Source organism: Bos mutus, chromosome 22 (assembly GCF_027580195.1).
Source record: "Bos mutus isolate GX-2022 chromosome 22, NWIPB_WYAK_1.1, whole genome shotgun sequence".
NCBI classification, from domain to species: Eukaryota; Metazoa; Chordata; class Mammalia; order Artiodactyla; family Bovidae; genus Bos; species Bos mutus.
In genome coordinates, this window is record NC_091638.1 from 65473966 (window position 1) to 65480192 (window position 6227).

Here is a 6227-nt window from a genome sequence, read left to right on the forward strand (position 1 = left end):
CCGCTCCTCGGCGTGTGGAATCCTCCCGGACCAGGGATGGAACCTGTGTCCCCTGCAATGGCAGGTAGATTCTTATCCACTGCTCCACCAGGGAAGTCCTGTGTCCCACTTTGCTAAGCCCTGAAACTTCACCGGAACCCCAGAGCCCTCTCCCTTCTGGCAAACTCTGGCCCGCTTGTGTGTGTGTGTCAGGACCACCCCTCGCCCCCACCCTCCGACTGCTCTGTGGAGACCAGCTCATGGGTGCCAGGCTGGAAGCTGGGAGACCAGTGTGCCAGTGGATTCCAGTCAGGAAAAAGGGGACTCACCGTGGGCACTTGAGACCCAGGATCGCCTCACGGGACTCCAGCTGCGCAGAGAAAACGAGCGGCTAGCCGTCACCCCCAGCACTGGGAGGACAGGAGGGGCCCAGCCCCGGAAGGACCGGGGGATAAGTGTTGGGGGCCAGAGTGAGGCACTCCGCCCGTGGCAAAGGTCATGAGGAAGGAGGCTCGACATACGCAAAGGCAGGATCGAGCCTCAGGAGTCCCCCTGGAAATCCTCGAGCATCTACCCCCATAACCAGAGCCTGCCTGCTTTATTACTTTGTGCTCTCACCTACACCTCTGACTTTACGGGGGGCTGTCCCCCACCACCTCTTTCGGAGAAGGAGTTAACCTAGAGCTCCAGTTAATAAAAACTCCTGGGTGTGACAAGAGTGTTTTAACCTACAAACTCCTCTGAAGGTTCTCTAGCCTGCCTGACAGGCTTGTCCGGCCACATGTGATTGCTCACAGCCTCCCAACCGTGAGAGGCATGAGATGCTTTAAACCTTCTAAAAACAGGTTCCTTAGAAAAGTTAGAAAACTATTAGTATAAGTATAATGGGCTGATTAGAAATTGTATTGGTGAAGGGTTTTTCATTTGTTGAGCCAATGTTTGTTGCTAAGTCTCCACATCCCCTGCCCTTACACACGTTAATGAATATATAGAAGAAATAAGTATTAACCTTTGATATTAATCACGTTAGACCTTAGGCTAAGTACATTCTTTCCTTAGCTAAAACCCACTACACCCTCACCCTATAGGAATGTAACTTTATTTGGGTGGCGTCTCTTTTAAGAATAATCACCCCTGGAGAAATAAGTGTCCTGGTTGACTGACCGCTGTCACAAGGAGAGGGTCATAAATTGTCAGCAGGCCCCCCTGGCCAGAAGATGATGTAACACCCCTAAGACCTCTGTATACATTTGTATGAAGCACCTGACTTTGATAAAAGTCAGGACTGCTGACCCCGCGTGACTTTTGCATAACATCTCAGTGTATAAAAGTAGACCATGGAAAATAAAGAATTGGGATCAGTTTCTCGAAATACTGGTCTCCCCATGTCTCTCTCTCACTCTGGCTGAGTCTCCATCTGGAGCGCGGAACCCGCCATGCTTACTAATTATGCCTGGGCTTCTAAGATCCGACCGGGGAGGCCTCAGTGTCTCCTCTCCTTCGGGAGAATGGAAGGACGCCTGCGGCCTACGTAGTGGTGCAAACTTCTTGTCTTGAAGTTTTATTGGTCTCCCGCATAAACCAAGCTACTCAGCCTCTTTTCTCCACTGAATTTTCCTACTGAGCTATCCTCATCCTATTACTCTTTACATCTTTAATTAATATCTAATTGAAGTTATTGTATCCTGATCCTCGCCGACGCCGTCCCCGCTTCGAATACCCTGGATCAGCCAGGGCTGGACCCTGGCAGATACGGATGCGGTTTGCGGAGCATCAGCCTGGCATCACAGAATGAAGCAGAGCAAAGAGGACATGGGGGAGAAGGACGTTGTGAAACAGGTGGGGACCCCGAGGCAGAGTGCAGGGCAGACGGGGCGGAGGCTGGGCCGGGATCCAGGTCAGACAGGCTGCGTGGGAGCCAGGGCAGCCACAGAGGAGGGGGAGATGCGGGCAGATTCCAGCATGGTCTGAAGGCAGGGCACAGCGCACTTGCTGGCAGGTCTGTGCGGGGGTGAGAAAGAGGTGAACAGGATGGCTGTGAGGGTGCCCGGCAGGTGAAGGCAGGGCACTTGCTGGCAGGTCTGTGGGGGGGTGAGAAAGAGGTGAACAGGATGGCTGTGAGGGTGCCCAGCGGGTGACCTGAAAGAGCTGCAGGATTAGAAGGCGTGTCAGTGTCCTGGGGCAGCTTGAAACACAGAAACTTGTCTGCCCCTGGCTCTGGAGGCCACAAGTCCAAAATCAAGGGGTCAGCAGGGCTGCGCTCATTCCCAGGGCCCTAGGGGAGGAAGAAGCCTTCCTGCGTGTCCCAGCTTCCGGGGCTCCAGGTGCTCCTGGATCCGGGCCACATCCCTCAAGCCTCTGCCTCCTCCTCCAGGTGCCCCCCTCCTCCCTCCCATCTATCTTCTTTTGTCTCTTATAAGGGCACCTGTCATTGGCTTGAGGGCCCACGAGCCAGCAGGATGATCCCACCTTGAGATCCTTAATTACATCTACAAATACCCTTTATCCAAAAAGATCTCATTCATAGGTTCTGGGTATCGGGATGTGGGCATAGCTTTTGGGGGCCACCATCCAGTCCACCACCCAGGGGCTGATCAGGCCCTCAGACAGGGACGCGTTGAGTTCGGGATGCCTCTAAATACCCAAGGGCAGATGCGAGCAGACTTATATTTGGAGCTAGGGAAGATCGTAGAGAAGATAATCCTTGGGGTGCCATCAGCATGTAATTGGCATTAAGGCCCCGAGTGGCTCAGGCCCCGTTTCCCAGAAGCACAGGGGGATTCAGGACTCGGGAGTCTGGCTTATGGGGAACAGCTGCTCAGGGCAAGAGAGTGAGGACCCAGGGTGGGCTCAAGGGAAGCCGAGCAGAAAGAAGGCCTTGGCTGGAGACAGGCATCGGCCTGACCCCGATATGCCAGGGGCTGGTTTCACCGGAGTCCTCCCGCTTTGAGCCACAGGCCAGCGTCTTGAATCGCTGGGTCCTGCTGAGTTCTGTCCAAATTCCTGAGCCCAGAACAGGGAACAGGATAAACGGTAGTTTTATACCACAGAGTTTTGGGTAAATTTGTTATGTGGCCATAGCAACGGGAGCAGCCTTTCTGCCTCTGACGAACAGGAAAGCCCCAACCAGACCAGGAGCCCAGCAGGCCCAGCAGCTTCCCGCCTCTGACTGCCCAGTTTCTGTCTGTTTTCTGGAACACGGGGATGTTTATCTTTGAGGGGGGTGTGGCTCCATGTGTTTAGAATTCCTTTTCCATTTTATTAGGACTGCTGAGTGTCGGGTCAGGGATCGGGGTGAGGGTCCTGCCCCAACTTGAGACCCAACTAGTGACGCTGTCCTGACCAGAAGCCTGAGCTCTGTACCTCCTGCCCTTCGTGATGGGAGCCGGGGGACCCCGTGGGGTCTCACCAGGGGGAATAAAGAACAGAGAGGCATGACCACTGTCCCCAGGCTTGCCGAGGACCGGAAGAGGACTGGCTCTGTGCTGGGGGAGCAAGAGACAAGTTCATTCCCAGATGATCGGGGACCTGCCGGCTCTCACAGGGAGGGGTGTTCCCTGGACATTCGGCGGCGGGGCAGCAGTCCCTACGGGGCTTGCTGGGGCTCCACGTGCTGAACCCAGGGAGGAGGCTCACCAGCAAGCCGTGACCTCTGTCCTCTCGCTCCAGGAACGGGCATAAAAGACACCAGGACGCTCCCTTCACTGAAGAGCCTCGACCGGAAGTTCCCTGCCCTGGTTTGGCTGTGAAAGCCAGCCCCGGGCAGCCCCACATGGCTACTCACAGCCTCTGTCTGTCCGGGGTCACCAGCAGCCTCCGCAGCATCTCTGAGCAAATTTAAAAAAAAAAAAGGGAATTCCCCGACAGTCCAGTGGTTAGGACTCCGTGCTTTCACTGCCCAGAGCCTGGGTTCAATTCCTGGTCGGGAAACTAAGATCCCACATGTTGTACAGCACAGCAAAAAAAAAGTAACGGAAAGCCCTTCCTCTGAGGGGCCGCAGCTGGTTTCACCAGACTTGTTCGGCTGGGCACAGGTGGGTTTCAACCCCAACTCACCCCAAAAGCCAGTTCCATCCACCCCTGAGAAAGGTGAGCAGGCCAGTCCCAGGGGCAGGCCCCTCTGACTGCTGAATCTGTGGGGTTGAAGGCTGAAGCGAGCGACGTGGCAGCCTCAGGACATGTTTGAGAGGGAAAGACGGGTGTGAGCAGCCCTCTGCTGGGTTTCTCTCTCTCTGGGTCCTGGAATCCCTAACTGAGTTCATGAAAAGAATCCAAGTACGGCTTCCCCCTAAGGTAGGGAGCCCCAGCCTCTGGACTATAGACCAATCGGTCCTCTCGGTCAGATCAGCGGCACCATTAGATTAAAATGCCCGAAAATGTAACGCACTTGAATCGTCCTAAACCCATCCCCCTCCACCCCCACACGCGGAAACGCCGTCTTCCATGAAACCGATCCCTGATACCAAAAAGACTGGGGACCCTGCCCTAAGGAGACTCGCTTCAGATCTGCAACAGATGCTGAAACAGTGATTTCCAAATGTTTCTGATCACATACCCCCATCAGCAACATATGCAAACATTGTATGCTGTGACCAGTGGGATTTACCCTAGGAATTCAAGGTTGGTTTAACATTCAAAATTCAATTCACGCAATCCACTGTATGAGATGGTTGGATGACATCACTGACTCAACGGACATGAGTTTGGGCAAACTCCGGGAGATGGTGAAGGACAGGGAAGCCTGGAGTGCTGCAGTCCATGGGGGCGCAAGGAGTCGGACACGACTTAGCAGCTGAAAGACAAACCACCACCAGAGAGCTATGTATAAAAGATGAATCCCACGTGGTCATCCCCACAGGCATGGAAAACCTATGACAAAGTCCAAAACCATTTGTGATTTAAAAATAAAACCACTAATAAAAATTTATAAATAAATCAACAAAAATTCCCAGCAAATTAAGGATGGAAGGGGACTTCCTGCCCTAATACTGCATTAGGGAACATGGGGGGGGGCGGGGTGAAGGGTGGCACAGTCCTGTGCATTTACTAGAACTTGTTGTGTTGCACGCTGGCAATGGGTGGATTTCATGGTACGATCGCCCCACCTCACTGAAGCTGTGCAGCAAAATAACTCATCGGCAGTTGTGGGCAGGGGACAGAGAGCTGAGCGGTGGTTCTGGCGGAAAAGGGGGGAACTGTCGCTGAAAAGGGCAAGCAGCCCACCACAAAGAGAGAAGTGAGAGATGAGAAGAATTCACGAGCCGGACAACCCAAGCTGGCATCACTAAGGCTCTGGCTGCCCAGGGTGAGTCCAGATCGGCTCCCTGGCTCCACTTTTCCTCCGAGCAGAGAAGTTTCCAGACCAAATAAGGCTGCAGCTTTTGCAATGCTCCTGGCATGGAACACAGTTCCTGTCAAATGCCAGGTTGTAAGTCAGGCCTAAACCATCCCCACAGCAGCCGGGTGCCCATCAACCCTCTCTGATCACCTGGTAACGCTCCAAACAAACCCAGGTAAACACAGGGCAGGGCAGGGCAGGGCCCACTGCTGCCCACAGCCCACCAGCAGGCGAGGAGGGTGCACCTGTTGCGTGGAAGGAAGCTCAAGATGCCCCCCCCCCGAGCCCAGGCACGGGGCTTGACATACAGCATTGTCGGCTGGCAGCTCCTGGGGCCCCAGGCACCCTGGCCTTGGCCAAGCGCAGGAAACATCACTTGGTGAACCTGGAGGAGAAGCCACCTGTGCCATCTCAGCTCTGCAACAAGACGTCAAGGACAGCAGATACTTCCTGAGCACAGGAGCACTGTGTCAAGAGCCTCGTGAGTTTAAAGCCTTTGAGCTTCACAGCAACCCTGTGAGGTGTCCTGTTATGTCCCCATTAGACAGATGAGGAAACTGAGCCCCATGGCCACACAGCCTGTACAAGGCAGATCTGAGCATGTGCCCCAGGGCTGACATGCTCCAAAGCCAGGGCTCCATGCTGTGTTGTATCAGCCCCACAGCAAAAAGAAGAAAACAGCAGGCCCCCACATGGGTGCCCCCCACGGAGGAGAAGACGCACGACCACCCAGAAGGGACTCCGACACCAGTTGCTCCTTCAGGAGACCTGAACCTACAGGAGCCGGCAGACCACGCTCCTCTGGTTTGGGCTGTTCTCTCCTTTTCTGGGCTACCCTTTCCAGGTTGAGGGTTAGTCACTCAGTCTTGTCTGACTCCTCGAGACCCCATGGACTGTAGCCCATCAGACT